This window comes from Polyergus mexicanus, unplaced genomic scaffold (genome assembly GCF_030449975.1).
Source record: "Polyergus mexicanus isolate NDT 795.1 unplaced genomic scaffold, iyPolMexi1.0 SCAF_16, whole genome shotgun sequence".
NCBI lineage: Eukaryota > Metazoa > Arthropoda > Insecta > Hymenoptera > Formicidae > Polyergus > Polyergus mexicanus.
The window spans coordinates 2481837-2503119 of record NW_027223336.1 but is presented as its reverse complement, the minus strand read 5'-3'; the positions used below and the strand labels follow the sequence as shown (position 1 = coordinate 2503119).

Sequence of the window (21283 nt, the reverse complement as noted above, 5' to 3'; positions counted from 1 at the left end):
AGAGAAAATAAAAAGAGAGAGAATGTTCTTCATAAAATTAGGTCAACATATGCCTCCCGGCAAGTTATCCCGGGAATTGTGGGACTCTTAACGAAGGAAACTTTACTTTCTTTGTACGCCTCCTTCTGTCCGCACGATAAGCAATCGAATCGAAATAAACTGGACCAAAAAATGTCAAAAAAAGTTACTGAGGAATAGATATTACCAATGATAGTTGTATTAAACTTATGAGAATCACAAAAGTGCTACATACAAATACGTCGCGCGTCGCTCTCGCTAGTCGATTACATACTACGGCACGAGTTCGCATCATAAAAGTACTAGCTAAGTACAACTTGGAGAGCATCGAACGACCATTCTGATAGGTTGTAACAACTTCAAAGTCTCTTCTCAAAGTTCATCGCGGCTGCAATTTCTTGTCACGAGTGCCGTAAGCTCGTAGTCTCTTTCTCCCTTTCTCTCTCTCTCTCTCTCTCTCTCTCTCTCTCTCTCTCTCTCTCTCGCGCGCGCATATGCCATATATTTATTGAAAGTATGATGATCTTTATCGGATCACGTTAGTGGTACAACGATCAAACTTTGCCCGAGTCAGAGATTGAAACCGATAGAATTTTGATGTAAATTCAAAGTTCAATGCTTACAGAATGATTTGTACATTTATTCGTGACGATAAAAACGCTCGATGTAAGATACATTTTTCAATGTTAATTATAACATCGAAACACATGAAAAAATTATATAATATAGCGATTTTAATATCGCGTTTACGCGATTTACGTATGTATTAGAAATCACAAGGAAATTATTATTTCATTTTCTCCCCTCTTGTGATGCGCACAATCGTAGTGATTGATTGATTATATGCAAACTTCGCTGCTTGTAATGCACATCGTACGGCTATTATACGCGCGGCGTAATATCTCAATGGGAAAATAGGAATGGTATATTAGTTATGTCGGGTCATAAAGTATGCATCAATGATCAAACATATAGAATAATTACAGAAATGTTATTTGATGTCCGATATTTCGCTTGTTAAGGGGGGAAACTAGTGTAATGGCTAAAAAAAAGGCTGGTTTAAAGGATTTCTTTTCTGGTAGATAATTATTTTTTTTCCAAATCGTGTTACTAACATCACAAAGTACATAATTTGAACCATCTTTTGTGAAATTTTCGTTAAAAAATGTTAATATTAATAGCTACAATAGCCAATAGTGTGAGCCGCCTTAAAAAAAAAACGGGCACACGCGTAGCGGGGCAACGAAAGTTCCAAAACAAAAAAAAAACAAGGGTTTTCTGAAAATATAAGACAATAGCTTCAGTTGCACGTATGGAATTTTCGATTGAATAATTCGTTTTCTTATAATGTTAAAAACCAGAAGTCAATGTTTCACCGATTTAGGAATTTTTTTTCTTCAAAAGTCCGCCATTTTGCAACAAATTATTTTTTTGTAAATCCATACGTACAACTGAAGCTATTGTCTTATATTTTAAGAAAATCCTTTTTTTTTTTTTTTTGTTCTGGAGTTTTCGTTGGCCCGTTACGCGCGCGCCCGTTTTTTTGGGCGGCTCACACTATTGGCTATTGTAGTTATAAATATTAATATATATTTTTTAACAAAAATTTCATAAAAGTTAGTTCAAATTATGTACTTTGTGATGTTAATAACGCGATTTGAAAAAAAAAAAAAAAAAAAAAAATTACTAGAAAAAAAAATCATTAAAAGTAGTCTTTTTACACTGGTTTCCCCTCTTAAAAGTTTTGGAGCAAGTTGCATGAATTGCAGACTAAAAAACAGGATTCGAATTCGATATTAGCATATATGGTTTTGCATACAATACCTGCGCAAAATATCAAATCCTGTTTCTCATCGTATATCTCCAATCTTCTTCTAAAATAATCGTCTTTATTATACACATGAACCTGTGTCTTTTCAATTCACCGCGACACGCAAATATACGAATTATTATACTTCCTGTCATCATATATGTTTTTTCACATTCGTTAGTTTGAGAACAATATGATAAAATAATACAATATCTCTCAATACAGATAGACGTTTTAATTATTCGGTGGACATTATAGTTTCTCACATTTCGAATCATGTGCATTTTAAAATTTCTCTTTCCTCCTATCATTTTCACGAATAATGTGTTTGCTCAGAGATATTGTTATATTTTCATTTGTACTAACGAGGTTTTTAAATTTTTATAAATACCGCGAATTTATAAACACAAGATCATCAATTTGTAATAAAAAAATTCAACCAATGGAAAATTAATGCATAATTCAAATCTTGCTTTGTCATTTGCAATGAAAAGTATGTAAATGGAAAAAGTATTATAAATGAGCATCGGATAATTATTATACAAATCTCGGATGCGACCATCAAATTTATTTACGTCAATACGTTACGGGATAAAATGATAGCAATTAAGTGAGTGATGCAGCCGCAACAATTATGGGTTGTGCTCACTTCATGCAACTCACTCATACAATTAGAATATAACGGCAAAAAGAGAGGAAAAAGCGGTGCATCATTGATTAATGACGACTGTTCGATCGTATTAATATTTTCAAATTATTGAGAAAAGACAATACATCGTCACATGTATTGCGATTTAATCATGCATCTATAGCATAACACCATTGCTTCCCAAATGCATTTAATGGTGTTAATATCACTCATCATTAATATTCAATCCTAGGATATTCGACAGATGCGAATGTTATCATGAATCTTAATTCGATTTCATGACCACAGCCTTAATTTGTTTGTCTATACTTCATATCAAAAATAAAAATTTGATATTAAATCCTCTCACATCGATTCAATATTAAAATGATGCAACCGATAAATCTGAACTTAATGGAAAAACTTGTCAATCTCTTAGGTGTTTTAAATAAAAAAGAAACGAAACTTTTTGTGTAATCAATTTGACAAAGAGGGCAAATATCCAAATATTGTTTACCTAGCAATTCAGGGACATTGAACGATAAAAATACTCACGGACGAATCGTTTTCACGAGCAAAACTTGTATTTGCGATTTCTTATGACGAGGAAATTCTATCGCGCAATCCCCGGCAAAGTGTTAAGGCTACGAGAGATAAATACGGAAGTTGAAAGCGGGAGAGCAGCGACTCGAACCGAGCCGGATGGATATAAAAAGAAATTACTGATCCCTCAGACGTACTTGGATCTCCAAACGGTAGCAGCGCTCTCGCGCTTCCTTTCTCTTCCCTCCCTCTCCTCCCGCCCTTCGTCCTTAGTTTCACAAGCTAGCTTCCCTTCTCGCGCGATATTCTCTCGCCATTTCTCCGTATCCATTTTCTTCTTTATTCCAAATTTTATCTTCGACCTCTTCCTTCTCGGGCTATTTTCCGATTCCGCTGCTCCACACTCGTAACTTGAATTATAGATGTCCTTCACAGTCTGCCTCCGTTTCTGGTCCAGAGTAGGATAGCATGCTTGAGAAATTATTTGCATATATGAGTGCGAACGGAAATACTTCCGGAAAATTAGACTTTTTGCTATAATCTAAAGTATTCATAGGATTCGAATGTAATTATTTGAAGCAGCGTCGTATCTATATCTTGTACATCACTCGAATATTCCATTTTATTGGTATGCCGAAATTTTCTTTGACATTTCCGTGACAAGCAGCTTTCATCCGATTTCCTTTTCGCTGCGCCAGATAAACGAAGACGCGAGATAAAATTCAACGATAAGGACGAAATCTCTCTTATGTACTTCTCCCGCGATAATCCCGAGAATACACCGGAGAATAGATTCAAATTAAACAGGAATAGAAACGCATGTACGTTGCAATTAATCATATTATTAAGCCTGGTCGGATTGCAACCAGCACGCACTGTTGTTTCACGAATATTCGAGTCTAACGATAACGATATAAACGCATAATAGCTCTCCCATGATGCAAACACGTGTGAGCGCATGTCCGAATTTATTTCTCAGAATGTAAATTGATTTGCTATACCTCCGCACGCACTGCTAGCATTGCATAATTATCTCTTCGCTGTATTATGTGAGATAATTTATTGCCGTTGGATTCTGGACGCAATACCCATAATATTGTTAGAGATATACAGAATGAACGTTAAATTTATAATATACATCGATAAATATATGAGAAACGGTATTGACGCTTTAAAACCAGCAAGCAAACACGGAATACGTTAAAGTTAGCGAAGAGTAAGAGAATATTATTGTATTTAATACGTTAATATTATGTCGCAAACTGTGTAGATAAACTGCAGCGTCTTTGCTCACTCATTACGCGTCACGCATGAAGACACGTGGCAATAAACTTCATAAATTCAGCGCGCAATTCCGTCGCGCGCGGCGCGTTGTCTGTTGTGTGTGTCGCGAAGTTATATATCACGCTGAATATTTTGGGCAAATTGATATTTATAGTCCCTACGTGCGTTAGTTCCGAATTGAATTTGCGCATAAATGCTGAAAATACGCGGTTTCCCACGCGTTTCCAATCTCGCGTAAGCGGCGCAGCTGCACGCGCATTCGCATACGTCAGATTTTATTTTGACGGAGTCTATATATACTTCGCATTTATATGCGCACGGATACGCTACCGCATTATCTCGTGTATAGTATCATTTAATAAAAAAATTATTTTAATGAAACTGACACACATAATAAACATCGAGCTCTCTAGTAATGATTATCCTTTTACATTAAATTAGTGACAGAAAAACTAAAAAAAAAATAATATATTTTTATAATAAATTTTAATATATTTACGTTAATTTGATAATTCAAAATTTTTCAAATTTTAAATTATAGTTGCAGAAATTAATATATGTATAAAAAAATTCAGAATTAAATTATTTAAAATATTCAAGAATACTATCAACATATTTTTTTTCTCTCAATTAATTTCTGACGCAACATTAACGGCTCACTTTATAACAATAATATGACAAGATTTTAAAATTTGGCTCGCGAAATGATTTCTTAATAGATATTTCGTAATAAAGAATGAGTTGGTGGAATTGTGAAAGATGAAGGGAGAAGAGAATGGCAGTGAGCCGTTGACGACGCGTCTTCGCACATTTGCGAAATTGCCAGTAGCAGCAGCTTTCGAGGATACGACGTGTCTGCATCCCGACGACGTGCACGTCCTACGAGTTGCATCTGCAACAGATAGGAGACACTTTAACCGATACGTTGCGCCAAGTCGCTGACATCTCGGGGATCGATCCGTTGCTTTGAAAATGTTATTTGCGTTTGCGACATAGAAGTGCGACGAAAGTAGAAATCTGTACTTGATATTGATGCGATGAAACGTAAAACGAAATTCTTCGAAATAACCTTAATTACATTACGCAAAATTTCATCATTTCAAGAATAGATGACTTTAGAGACTAGAGGATTATTCTTGCGATTACTTCATATTAACAATTATCATTGTAATCAAGATTAATGAAAATTGCGTAATATGTTACGTGCAATTAGATTTTTAGTAAATAAATAAATGGAAATAGAGAGAGACAGAGAATTGTATTTGGTAATAGTCATCGTTCCACGATATTCTCAATAATTTCATTTCCAAGTTTATAGATTTAGCATTGTGTTTATTAATGGTAGCATGGTTATTAATAGTAGCGCGTCCTACTGTACTTTACAGATGTTATATATCTTGGCATGCATATTGAATAAATCTTTTTCCACGATCAAAACTCACAAAGTACTTGTATTACATGATATCCACATTGAATAACTAACGACATGATAAGTTGTTAAATATTTATACGAAGTATCTCGTATTATTTATAACTTCTGTGCTACATATAAAAATTTATGCAAAATACGATATCAAAACTTAAAATATATTTTTATATCAGATTTTCATATATATATATTAAATACATTTCATATAATTTAATCTATATCAGAACAGATAATTTAACAATTGGATTCATCGCTGATTATAAAAAACAAAACGGTTTAATAATGCAAAAAATTCTTATTTTTTTTATTATAAATTTTTTCTGTAAAAAAAAAACATCACGTATATATAATTTAACAAAAATAAAATCTATCTTTTTGTTTTGTTTTGTTAGAAAGAGATTTTAATATAATATGAACAGAAAAATCAGCGCTTATTTTTTATTTTCATAATCGCAATATACTCGTTGAATATAATATTATGTCATATTATAATAAATATCCCAAGATACATCACACAATACCATAATCAATCGTCGAAGATAGTCGATAAATTATTCGAACGAACTCGAGCGAACGATCGAGGAATCGAGTGGGCCTCGCATAAATTTCACGGGGAATGTTCATATACGAATTTCAAAACGTATGTTCGGTTTATCAGCGGTAACTTTGGCCCCTTCATATCTCGCCAATAATTTCCCGCTGAGCGCAAAGCTGGTGTCGCTCTTTCCACCATCCCTCCGGGGGCCGTTCGGACCGACTCGCCCCCTCATACCTTCCAGGAGATTCTTTACCGCTCTTTCTCGCGGTGCCGTGAGACGTACCGAGGACCCGGGAGAATTTATCCGACAGATAAAAATGTCTCTTGGAGTTTATATAGGGAGAGAAAGAGAGAGAGAGAGAGAGAGAGAGAGAGCGGGGAGATTTCAATAAAACCCTCGATTGTAAAGTACAGATAGAGGGAGGCCGTCCGGATGTTACACGGGTCAGTGAAGTTCAGTCGGTACCGTTTCTCCCAGCTCGTTCACCTCCAATGACTGCATACCTCAAGAGAAAACTCCCTTTGCGACGATATCGATAGCAAAGTGTAGTCTTATCTATTCATCTTGCACGTATATGTGATATAATTTATCTGATTGCTTTTTTTTATCGCTTTTTATATAAAAGTTGTGATATATCTTTTAATAGGATTAAAATTTCAATCAACGTATAAATATATATGACGAATCTATATTACGAATCTCTCGGCATTTCTCTGATTTTCAATAATTATGATTAAAATTGATTGACTTAATCAAATGACTAGGTACGGATTGTGGCAATTTTATGAACACGTGTAAAATTATAAAAACAATGGATATAAATTTTGTGTAAAAGCAAACGGTCGTTTCAACGAATTAAAAATAAAATAGCTACTTTTTATTTTATATTCCCATTTCTCGTTTAATTTAGAAAAGCTGGATATTATCCGTGATTAAAATATATTCACGATTTGATTTACATATATATATATACATATGCAAGCGTGATTTTTGCACACATGAATGCACACGTGTCCGCATACACGCGTAGAAGGCGGTCGAGCACGAAGCGGGTAATTAGTGCAATGCGTCCGTGCAATCTCACGCGGGATTAATTACGTAAGCTCTCCGGACGCATGTATGTAACTCCACATTCACAAGCGTCACTGCTGCAATACAGCGACTCGAACGAATACTCTCTCGCGCATACACGGAGTTCGGTAGATTACGTGAGATCACGTGCAGATGTAAATCCGCTCGTCGTTGTATACGCGTCTTCCTAAGACGCATCTCCCTTCCCCCTTCAACTCGTATCAGATTACGCATTGAAGATTGAAAATTGAAGATTAAAGTTTGAAATTAGACTAATCGGAACAACAGGGGCTAAAATTTCTTTCTTCTAATTGATCGAATATCGATCTTCGATCTTCAATCAATGCGTAGAAAGGCCTTCGAGCGTAATACAATATTTCCTCATTAGCAAAAAGATGACTCGGGATCGCTTTCTCTATTATAATAAAAGACTTTTTTACTTTCTAGAAAAACTATCTTTCGAGATTGAACAGGCATCCGGTCAAATAACCCGATAATACTCATTGTCAGACAAAATTCGCTTGAAAAATAAAAAAATAAATGATTCCCCTTTTCATAATAAAGCAAAAGGTCTGTTTGTTAAATACTGTATTTATCATGAATAGCTATGACTGTATTGGTAAGCTGGATTAGCACTTTACGGCACGATTTATAAAGCATTAAACCAACTGGCGCGACTATAAGCAACCACTTTGGATCGTCAGTTCGTTTCAGACTTTTTCGTGCGTGTGCAATGGTACACGTGCAGAAATACGTACGCGTATTCGCGGGAAACTCAATCCGGACAGCTATGTTTTTCTCTGGGAAAAGGGGAAAAAATCCCGTCACCCATCGCTCTTTTACTGATAAACATCAACCGTAATTTGACGTCGCTTGATACTCGTCGATTTGAACGTTTCTCATGAGCAAATCTATACATGACAGCCGCCAATTTAAAAAAAGATTTAAACAATTTAAAGAAAGAAAAGAATACAATCTGTAATTCTTTATTGACGGATAAATAATTGCGCAAAATTGCACAAAATAATTGGACAAAATTTGTTCCGAATTTTCTGCAAATATTATAAATTAAGTTTATTATTATCACGTAACTATTCTCTTTATCAATATTGTTGTATTATAAATGATTTATTGACACTGACAATTAATTATTCACGAGATTAATTATTTAAACAATCGTAATACAACTATATTATTTAAAATATTTTTACTCTTTTTACAAAAATATTATCTACCTATTATCAAATTTACACATATATCAGACCGTATTATCATCGGTCGATTTATCCTCGAATTTATAGTTTATTCTGGCGAAGCACAGACATATCCTTCAATCCGCCGCAATCACGAAGGATTTCCAGTTATGATAGCTTCGAGCGTGCGCGAGAGTGTTATCAATAGAAAAGCTCTCTCTCTCTCTCTCTCAATTTCTCCCTCCCTTCCTCCTTCTCTTCCTCGGTATCAATTTTAGTATCTACTAGAAATTCACGGACGTCGCGTGCAAGCGAGGACGCAGTCGATCGTCTACGATCTCTTCGGAAAGTCTTGGAGGCTGAGCTCGCGCTGTATTTCTTCCGAGCGACTTAAGGATTTGGCGCTCTTATTCATCTAGCAATCTCAATCGGCTCGTATTTGGCCGGATACGTAAGGTTCAGTACGTTTTTACGATAGCCGGAAAGATTCGGGGTCTCTTATACTTATTCGACGATCCTTATCGATCCTTATCCCCCTTCTTTTTACGATGCGCGTCCTTTTCGGCATATCAGCTCATCATTATTACGTCGACGACTCTGCGGTAGATTAGAATTTTATATTTTCGTTTTTATATTTCGTCGGAGGTAGGAATTTGCTTATTACACGTGGAAGAAAGTCGCTAGTAGACTTTTTACGACGAACGCACAAAAATTTTATTTTATAATAAAAAATATATATCCCACCAAGATATATTACGAATATTCCGTACATCATCTTCAAATATTATTACGTCTTTTATACAGTTTATAATTCAGTCATTGTTAGCGAACGACTATAACTTATCATATTTGAAAAGTTGCTCGATCACTTGAAAGTCTAGAACGATTTTGTTTTTTTAATAATATTTTTACAGAGCACGAATTGTACCGGTATCTCAAGTAGGATTACAGTCTCGGATATAATAATGAAAACTTTCAGAACATAACGACTGTTATCGCACCGTTAGCAGAAATTTCGACGTTCCTTCAAGACGCTAAGGGACGTCAACCGCGTTAATCAAATTTCCAGCCAACTGAACTCTGTCTGAAGAACTTATCCCTCACAGAGACGGACAGAAATAGATCATAATAACCGATCCGCCATTTCCAATATACTAATTATCGAAATAATGAGAACTTCTTGTCATTTCGCTGTTATGTAATAATGAAAAAGTCGCTGTTGTGTAATAATAATGAAATTCGATGTGTATCTCAATAAATAAGATTCCAGCCAAATATTTATAAGTACGTATAATCAATCCTGTAACATTTTTGCGATAAATTTGTTTTAAGACGTGACATTAATGGCAAATATTTCAGGCTCTACTGATTTAAATAAAAATATTGCCTCGCGTATATTTTATGTATAGAAATTTAGAAATCAACGTGTTAATGTGATATCCCTATCATATCGCGCATATAAAATAAATTGCCATAATGATAGCGTTAATAAATTAAGCGTAAAAGAATGTGAGATAAGATGTATCTTACCCCGATATTACGTTTCGCTTATCGATCTGTAAAGCGAATTTAGCTCGAGAGACACGTATCCTTATCGCCGGTCAGGTACGAGAATTGTATTTCGATGTACGTGACATATGTAACGAGAATTGACTTTTCTGTCTTTTACTATGGATGCGATGCAAGCAGTGATGAGTTGCCTAGAAAGACAATGTGACTGCATTGCTTTCGCGTCACACTTGCAAAAAGATTGATATTACTTCATCGAAACAGAAACGAATCTCTAGCGCGCGTTTAAATTCGAAATTTTGAAAAGCAATAAATATATATAAATATATTATATATTAAAAATAAAGTCAATTCTAATTTCTTAATTTCTAAACAATCTATTTATTAAAAAAAAAATTGTTTAAGATTTGTTTTGTCCTGTAGTGAGACCAAATGCTTTTATTCAGTAGGAATAAAATTTAATCTAATAAATAATAGTGTCTGATAACAGAATCAATAACAAACAATATCAGTCAACAGATATGTATATATATATATATATTGGATATAATTGCATCCATACATAATATCAGAAACTTTGCGTGTAGCAACGATAGAATTATTTATAAAATATATTTTTGCTGACCCAATAAACGTACAAAAAAATCTGTCGACTGAAATCAAATTAACTGCACTATTTTATCCAAAAATAACGAAATGTCGAATTTATCTGCTTCTAAATAAATTACTCGACTTTAAAATTTTTAACGAAACAACGTTTTGAGAGTTACTAAGATCGATTACGAGTATTTAACGCGTTGCAATTTTTAAGCTTTTCCGTAAATTGTTATATAATGATCAATTTTTAGGGTTCATAAGAAGCATCTGTGTGTTCGCTAACCTCCAACTTCGGCAACGTATTTATGTCGACAGCAGCAAGACGTAAGATAGCGATAGGCGACTCGGACCATCGAAACACGCTCGCCTAGGACGGAGAGAAACGTACAGAAAAGAGAGACGGCGAAGAGAAGAGGGTGTGAGAGGAATGTTTCAGACTCCATTACTTGAATTGGAGTGGGAATACTCGGGTGGTCCCTAAACACCCCCTCATATTTCGGACAAACGTTCGCGCCCATCGACCGACCTAGCAAGCAGTCCTTGCAAGAGTACGGTTGCTGCTTTCACTCCTTCGTGTATATATAAGAGGTCACTTTAAATATAAATTCACAAAATTTAATTCCATGAAAATTAAATAACACATACAAAGTTTATATATATATACCATATATATACATATACATATGTACGTATAATGTTATTTAACAATAGCGATATTTTTTAACGAAATTTATCGTTATAACTATCCAATCGTATCTCGTATATTCAATCGATCAATCGTATTCTAAACAAAATAATTATATGACAAATATCTTGAATTGATTGAATATGATAGAATTATAATAGAATGAGAAAATGGAATAGAGGGAAAATTGACATGTGACCTCCATTCATTAAAATATTATCAAATCTATAGATACATCGTGAAATATTCAGACTGAATTCGCACACACAGCAACGATATTTTTACGAAAAAGTATTTAGAAAATAATTCTCATTTTCGCACACACATATCACTTGAAATAATCTAATTTTTGTAGACGTTTAATTTTATGTACGTTACGTATATAATGTAAATAAGATTAAAAGTATATTATATTTTTATAAAATATGAAATAGATTATAAAGTGTATATATATTAGAATGTAAAATATAATGGAGATTTTTATCTTTTCGCAACACATTCGGTATTAATAAAAGTTTAGGTCGATCGTATACACAAAGACTTCATTACAGAAGACAAACAACGTGAAAATGGACGCATTACTCACTCAACGTGACATAAATGTACCGTATATAGCGCATTAATTCCTGAAGTCTATCAATCACAGAGTACATGTTATTTTTTTCCCTATTTGAGAATGTATCTGATATCGCCCGATGGTACTCGCCGAAACTTTCGTGCGTCGCCTTCTGCGACGATGCTTATATCTTTACACTGAACCGGTACGAAAACGAGTTTTGAGGACAAACACCAAAGTTAAGATGAGATAGACGGGAGATAGTCTGAGTTTACTGCATTAGTTCGTACGTCCGCGAACTACGTCGCGTAGATACGATGCAATGTGCCTTGTGTATTCTCAACGGAATTGATGCTTTTACACTGTTTGGAACCGCGTTACGATATAATTGCAATTAGTCAGTGATGTAAATGACGGGCATTTACATGCAAAAGAGGAATGAATAAATATGACACATTAATTATACCAAAGGATCGTTCCGGTGCGGCTGGTGGATTTCAGTTACCGGCGAGAGAAAGAGAGATCTAATGAATATGATTATGTGTGTGCGTGCGTGCCGTACTTTATATATGTATATACATATATATATATAAATATATATATATATATATAAAACGCGCAAAGCTCATGCATAACTGTATACTTCCCAATATCGAATATATTTTTTTATCAGAATACGGGCCAAAGCAATTTGAATTCCATTTCATCGTTTCGATTTTTAAATTGGAGTCTCTGAACGTATTACTTCTCTCTCTCTCCCTCTCTCTCTCTCTCTCTCTCTCTCTCTCTCTCTCTCTTTCTCTCTTTTTCAGAATTAATGCGCGATGCTATAATAGTTCATAATTCTCTTACATATATGACGATTTTATAAAATTATATCGCTTCCATGCATATCATATGCATGAACGATTCTTCCATATTAAATTATAATGTAAATTATAATCCATTTTAGAGAGAAAGAGAGAAAGGCTATGCCATAGACATTATAGAGGTTTAGGCTAAAATAGATACACTTAAATACAAGAAAAAATCGATACATTAATTATCAGCACAAAATATATCGGATATTAGATGAACTGGATACTTTTCATGACTGTATTAATTATTGCTTTTAAGAATATTGCACTTAATTATATTAAATTAATATATAATTAGTTTCAATATTAATGATTAGAATTGATTATATATATGGTATATATATATGCCTCTAAATAATACATCGCCGTCAAAGTTATATAAACAAAATCCAACATTTTATTACGCAAATAGATTTATGTACGTATTAATAACGTCTTTTGTGTATACATAAGAGTTTTTGTCATAAAAGAATAGAATAAATCTATTTATGAATATATTGTAGATTATTAATAAACTTTTAATATAAAGCCTTTTATTTCATTATCTTTAATTCATCTTAGCTTTTATTATCTAATACTGTCTCGTTGTATTTACCATTGTGTCACGATAATCGATTTTGAAATTCCGGTTCTAATCGCTTGAACGAGTATACCGTTTCCATAAATTACTGGCGAAATTTACCGAAAACGTGGCATTACGATTATAATTTCATTCTACCGTTTCACGTGGTTGGTTGAATTACTCGGGACCCGTTATCTCGAAATTGGCATGTACATTGCAACTGCACGTTGCCCGCTATCTTCCTTGCGAGAGTATTGCACAAGGACATAGAGGTAGCAAATGAAATGGCGCGGGCGAGTCTCGCTAAGAAAGGTATACGCGACCAGTTCCAATTCTTGAACCTGCTCTCCGCTTTCTCGAATTTCAGACAGGTGTATTGAAACTGCCCAAGATTCCCAAGGAGTCAACGGTTCGGAAAACGGAATAAGAAAGGAAATAAATGCTCCGAATAACGATGTATCCATCAATAAAGAAACGTAATATTTTTCAAACAAATACATCTATATATATATATATATATATAGGTATATTTTTTACTTTTCACGAATCAGCATAAATAACATTAAAATTTCAACTCAACAATATTATATCGTTCTTAATCCACGCTTAAAATTTAAGATAAAGGCGTGATAATCGAATTTAACACGCGATATAAGATACGCGACAACTTCAGAAAGTAATGACCCAAATACGTGATATAGAGATGGAACATGGATGTTACTTTAATACGGAACAACTTTAAAGCGTCCAAATACAAAGCAGATACAAAGAAAATTAGATTCCAGCCTCGAAACGGTTCCTCTCTCCCTCAGGACTCTCGAATTTAAGGAAAGTATATTGCAATCGTCGACGGATCTTACCGAAAGAGGAACGAGGGTAGAAAGAAAAATCGAACTGGTGAGTACGGTAGAGCCTGGTAGGCAGGTATACGTCAATAGCGGAACCATCTGCTATCGATGGAGCCAACATTGCTGTCTATTCGATAGGATACAGACCGCGCATATGTATATGTATAATATACCTAAACGTATATATACAACATCTCTCTTAGTCTTTTTCTCAGTAACATACGGCAGCTGGGTCCAATTGAAAAGCATTCTACTATCGATAGGCTTGACGACATCGTCGATGAGAAATGCTCGCGCGGAGTAATAGTCGCGAAATTCGTCGAAACCCTTATAAAAAGAGCTTATAAATCTGTCATGTTTGAATCGAGAATCCCAGCGCGCAATCATCTCAGGGAGATTTCTTTTCAAATATGATATCGTATGGTATACTTCAAGTACGCAAATCTATCGTAATCGTTCTATCATTTTATGAAAACCTTATACAATATTATATGAAAATATTATAAAACTTCAAAATGTATATTGAATACTTTTTCCAATAAATTTAGTAAAATTTATTATAGCAACATTTTACAAGTAAAATGCAATATGTAACTATATCTCTTCCTTGTAATATTATATCTCTTCTGAAAAATATAATATAAATACTATTTAATTTCTTGTTGCTACTCTTATAATTTTTAACAATATCTAATTCCGATACGAATTTTATATAACTCTCTTTCTCTTTCGACAAAAATTGCTATCTCTATACTAAATAATAGGTATCTGGATAACAAATATACAAGTGCATATGTATAATATTTTTAAAAGTAAACCAATTTTTAGATTTACCTATTTTTATTTTCGTTTATACTGAAGCTGGTTTTATGTTTCTAATCTGTATCTGAAGTTCAGTAACAGTTGTGCATATAACGATGATACGCCAACAATAGCGGATAAAAAAGCAAAGCAGAATAGGAAATCGAGAAACATGCAGATATAGCAGTGCTATATGGAAAGTTCTGTCATGGATAGATTGCCGTCGTCCGCGAAATGTCGGTTGGATATACATACCAGCTTATAAATGATAAACTATCGAACTATGCGCGAATAATCTAAAAAAGAAACGATAAAAACTTAGATATAATATATATAAAAGAATATATATATATATATATATATATATATATAAGTTAAAATATTATATATATAATTACACACATACACATCACGCACGCATGCACACATAATATTTATTATATTAGTATTATTATATATATAACAATTTAAAATAATTTTTAATTACATTAAATATTAGAGAATTATTGAAAAAAGTAAAATAAAATTAATATAAAATTATATCAGTACATTGTTTCAAATACATTTATAATTTTGATAATTCCAGTAAATCGAAACTTATTACCAATCGTTCCTATTTTTGTTATAAAAATAATTTTATTAATATTTTCAATTATAAAATGTCTCTTATATCTGTTTTTCGAGAAAGTCGTTTTAAATCGCAAGATTCAGTAATAACTAATGCATTTAACGATATAAATTTTCTTTGTAGAAAGTAATCTTAAATCAGAAATTTCTTTTTAGCTGCGCGCACACACACACACATAACAATACATATTTTTGGCAATGCAAATCCAATAGATGATTAGCTGATCAATAGATAAAATCCGAAATAACCGCTTTCAAGTTTAGAAAATTTCCAGGTAATACAGTGTCAAAAGATGTTAAAGGTAGAAGCTGGGAAAAAATAAAAAAAATAATTGCATTACAAACGCGAGCGTCAAATACCTAAGAAGCACGATTACATTAATTTCAATTTGTTGAACTCCAGGTTCTATCGCTCATTATTTCACCGTTTCGTTATTTTATCTGATTTAATCACTTGAGTGACTGCGTCGTTGTTTGATTGTTTGATGACTAATGTGAATTTTATATAAATCGTTATTCGCTGCCGTGCATAATAAGAGATCGAAATATATTTAATTGTCGAATAAATTTTACTAGAGAATATACATGGCGGAAAAACCGGCCTTTTTTTTTTTTAAATGTATTTGTAAAGTTCCAGATAAAGAAAAATTGGATTTTTTCTCAACGCAAAGAGAGTAATGCGATCAAATAATTTCATCAAAATTTCATCATTTAAAGAATAGCATCGACATTACATGCTTACGTGATGCTGTTGCATTATACAATAGAAATATTGAAGACCGATATGCCAATTGCCCTCTCGTCAATATTAAAAATATCGATAGGTCAATAGGGCGATTAACCATCGTAGAAAAATTTAGAACGTTAATAAAATTTTTAATAAAATTAAAAATATATATCAAAAAATATTGTACGTTGAAAAGAATTTATTGGATACACTCGCATATTTAAAACTGACGTAATAAAAACCACGTCGGTCGGCGAATCGGCCCACACAATAAGATAACAGATGAGTCCGGCCTACTTACCAACAAATTTGATTAAAACTTGCTTCCGATTCGCATACATTTGGTGTAATTATCGTACGAAATGAGAAGTGAGGCAGCGAAGGGAATAAGGAGCAAAGTCACTCTGTCGAGTAGAGCACATTAAATTCAGAGGAATCTCATTGCCGACGGCACTGGTTTCTCTATTCGCGAAACTTTTCAACGCTGCTCGCATATAATAGGCACTCTCATCCTATCACACTTTAATAACACGCGAACGATCGGATGGCCGCGCATCTTTAAAACAAATGTGTTTTAATATTGAATATGCATACGTAAAAAAGATCTTTTGACAATAGAATAATAAAAATGCATAAAATTTTAGTAATATATCGTACGGATAAATAATTATTAATGTGATTTATTGAGAGACAGATAAAAAAAATCTTGCCTATTTTTATTCTGTTAAAACGCTCAAGAATCATTTATCAATATAAAATCTTACACGTTTAAATTCTAATTGACAAAAATACATGCGGAAAAAACGAGACGAAAAATAAAACTTTACGAATCATATATTACAATATACATTTATTATACTAAATTAGAGAAACAATGGGTATTAAAAAATTTCTCTCTAAGGACAAAATCAATTTCACAGTTTGCTGCAATATTCACAGTCCATTTAAATTATTTTAGTATCGTATAGTCACACATAACCGATTGTCTCCATTTGTATAAATGTGTTACGACATAACGCGAGAATTTTCGATCGTAACGAGGTCAACTTCGCGAACTAATCTGCTTTCAGAAGTACAAAAGCGCGCTTTTAAAATAGCAATTATACATGTTCGTGCATCGTTCTCTTCGTTCAAGAGTGAAAATCAAGTTAGTATAAAAATGAATCGAATAGCGAGAAGATGGGTAAAAGTAATTTCAGAAGCGAAGAAGAATGAGAGGGAACCTCGCCGTCCATTCTGTATGAATATAGAAAATGTAGAGAACTTCGAACCACCAAGAGCGCTACCCGGCCACAAAGGGAAGAATCCGAAATAGAAATCCCTTAAAGAGAGACGTTTATCGGATTGAAGCGAAAGAGAATTCTTGCATTTTCGCGGAAAAGTTTTCTTTTCTTCGCCGTTGAAGGAAAGACTTTTTCTCCCTCAGAAATCATACTCGAAGAAAGGCGTAGGAGAAGTGGCTATTGTTCCGTTCGTGAGAAATAAATCTTCTTTGGTACGTTTTCAAAGAGCAATTAGCTCATTACCCACTAACAGGCATGTAAATTACTAAGAATCATCGTTGCAAGTTAATAGATCGCGTTTGCAACATCGTTTAAAAGATTTCTTGAAAACTTATATACATATATTCGTGAGAAAATGAGGATATGAACTGAAGATATTTGTTTCGTTTAATTTACGATTGATAACATTAATTGTCATCATTATTAAATTGTCGAATCGATAAAATAATGAGGAAAGTGAAAGTGAAATAATGGATAAGTATATTTTTAAGAATGATGGAACGATTTCTATCATAACGTGCGAGTGACAACCAATTGACCGACGAAGGCGTTTCGGCCGGCGACGAAGGAATAATAGCTCGTAATGGAATATTTCAAGTGGCGGGGCGATTTCTTTTATCCGGTCTGACATTTGAATGCAAAGTATTATTCAAATGGCACTACCGTCGTTCGTTCTCGTTCAGAGTGTCTCTATATTCGTTCTACCCCTTTCTCTCTTTCTCGTCCCGTTATTCCTGTCTCTCATCTATGTGGCATCGTCTGCACAGCGGAGGGGACGCCCCTGGGACAAGAGGCTTCATTTCCTGATATTCAAATGCGCTCAAACATCATACCCGGCTAACCCGGCACTGCCAATGCACTGCGCGGAGGTGCTACTGCCACGGTTTCCACGTGGATAAACGGCATTGCGAACTCTCTGCACTCGCCATTGAGATAACTTACGATTGCTCTCTTTCTCTCTCGTACATGGGAAAATGCAGATTCCCGGGACAACGCGACGATTATGAAATCATAATGACATTTTGGGAAAGTGTTGTTAGGAAAACGACATTTTTTGCCCAGTATACACGTATACTTCTCAACTGAAGAAACGCTAAAGATGAATGTTTAATTGTATTATCGAAGGGAGTTGAAGAAAGAAGTTAACGATGCGACAATATTGTGTAATATAATTATCATTATTACCTTGACACAGAACTCGGCAATATTTTACGAACATTTTTTATTCTTTCTATCAATAATCGCGCCGAAACTATATACAATACTTGTCTAGAGAACGATACCGCTCGATATGCATCTCGAAATCTGAATACGTATCTTTTGACATTGCTTGCTGCTTGGCTTGATTATTTCTCTTTTTATTTTATCCTATTCTCGAAACGGGAGAAAAGGACCACATGAATTAGAAATGATACGAGACTTCAAGAGAGCGCAAATTCTCGAGCCCAGTCAACGTATTGCCGGTTTCCGGTCCGTCGTGCATGTCGCAGCAAACGAACGAAGAAGCGGAAGATCCTCGGCAACAACATAGAAGGAACAAATAAAATGACATCCTGAAAAGAGGAAAGGACGATTCCCGGAAAGAAGTTTCGTCTGGGGACATTGAATCTTGGATGAGCAGGAAGACGACAAATTGCAAGATCAAAGCACAGTTGCGCTATAATATCTGGTCATAGTTTCATATTTACATTTAAATAGTTTTATATAACTATTTTTTATTTACCTATTATTTATTTTTATATATTATACTAATATTTTTTGTATTTTATATATTTACATTTCTAAATATAATATAAGACTGCAACTATTCATTGCGTAAGAGATTCCAAAAGATTTGCGCAAGGTATATGAAAGAAAAATATGTATAACTGAAGATATTCAATTTCCATAAATGCATTTCCAACGTGAATAATTTTATTAAAACAATCGCGCAGTAGATATATTATCCTGCAACATATTCAATTTAGTTGCAAAACTGTATCCGATCAAACTTTTCCATATACGCACCTTTATTACTTTCAAAAGTTCTTGTTTACAAACTTTTATAATTGTTGGCAATTTTTTATCAAAGAATGCAGTTTTTAAATTGTTACAAAAATATATGTAAAAATATATGTGTTACATCAACAGGAGAGTGATAAAAGATTAAATACAATCTTGCTAAAAAAATTATTAATCAAAATAAATAAATAAATAAATAAATAAATAAATAAATAAATATATATATATATATATATATATATATAGTCATTATTTTACTTAATAATTTTCTATATAATGAAAATAATATAAGTATATGCATCGAGAATTCGAATAAATTTTTTATCGTACGACTTTGTATGAGATCGTAAAAGAGCTCTCGTATCCACGTGGAATAGGTCAGTAGGGTTTTCAACCTCGTTCGCGCGTTATAGTCTACTTTTCATACAAAACACCGTCCACGAACATTCGCCGGCGCTGATGAAAAAAAAGAAAAGAAAAAAAAAACTGTTGCATCATAGTCGAAAGACGTGTGCGAGAAAATGACGAGAAGAGAGGAACGCGAACACGAAATTCCGTTGATTTGATCTTATTAAACCCTTTTAGGGTGCCCTGACGGCTCTCATCGAACGTAACTTTTTTATGCGTATTGAGGAGTAAGATTTTCTTCAGCTCGCTTTACGCGTCGCAAAAAAAGCAGCGATGAGAAGAAAAACTTTGAAACTTTTAAAGAAAATCTCGGGCGGCCGCGCTTCTCTAATAAAGATGCCTTCTATGCCTCTCGAGTTCTCAAGCAAATTATGCCACATAATCAATAACTTCTTATTCTTTCACATTTTATATAGGAGTACAAAAATCTTTATGATTTGTATCGCTATTGTAACGTATTTCTCATCCAAACGCATAATTTGTCTTAAAGGATCGTATTTGCCGTTTTTTTTTTCGCAAGATGCGCTTTTTATAAAATTATAAACGCGCCTATTTAATATATATATATATATATATATATATATATATAAAATAATAATTAATCACGATCGATCCTGTCCTACCGTAAAAGCTTTATTTTTTATTCACTACATCAACTGTACGCGTTTTTAATACAGAAATTAAAACGAATTAAAAAATTTCGAGAAATATCTTTACTCCAATAGATATAACGTTTGAAACAAATAAAAATTTAAATCAAGTCTTGAATTTATTATAATTTCGATTTCATTTAACGCTATTTTTTCATTATAAAGAAAGATATAATAAGTCTCTTTCATTCTTCACAAAGACATCACCGTCCGAATATTTGTATCAAGACACCTGGCGATATAAAACAGATCATTATTCTCAAGCGCCGTAAATCATACAGAAATGATAATCGGCTTCACAGAGCACATCACTTTTCTCGGGTATTAAGGTCGCGGTGAGCTAAGCAAAATGCTTCGTAAGAAATAACCGGCTCCGCGTGCATCCCAGGTAAGACAAACGTTTTTCTCAGAAAATGTAATTAATAATCCCGAATGCGCATACATTACCGTTAGATTAATGCACGGCGGTATAATGCTAGGGCTGCATCTCGTTTTCAGAGTCGGGAATTTCACCGTAATGGAGGGACCTTAGAAAACATGAAGCACAAGTGTCGCCCTGTTCCTATGTATACATGTACATTCTGGATTTTCTGTCCGCGTATACTTTTATCCAAATTACTCCGCCGCGTTCGCTTTGAAACAAAAATCATAAGGGTG

The 21283-nt window shown here is 33.7% G+C and overlaps 1 protein-coding gene across 5 annotated transcripts in view; it reads right to left on the bottom strand.

Moving 5' to 3' along the window:
* The window catches only part of LOC138940046 (lachesin), a 253582-nt gene that overhangs the window by 82692 nt on the left and 149607 nt on the right, over positions 1-21283 (bottom strand). The window lies entirely within an intron of this gene.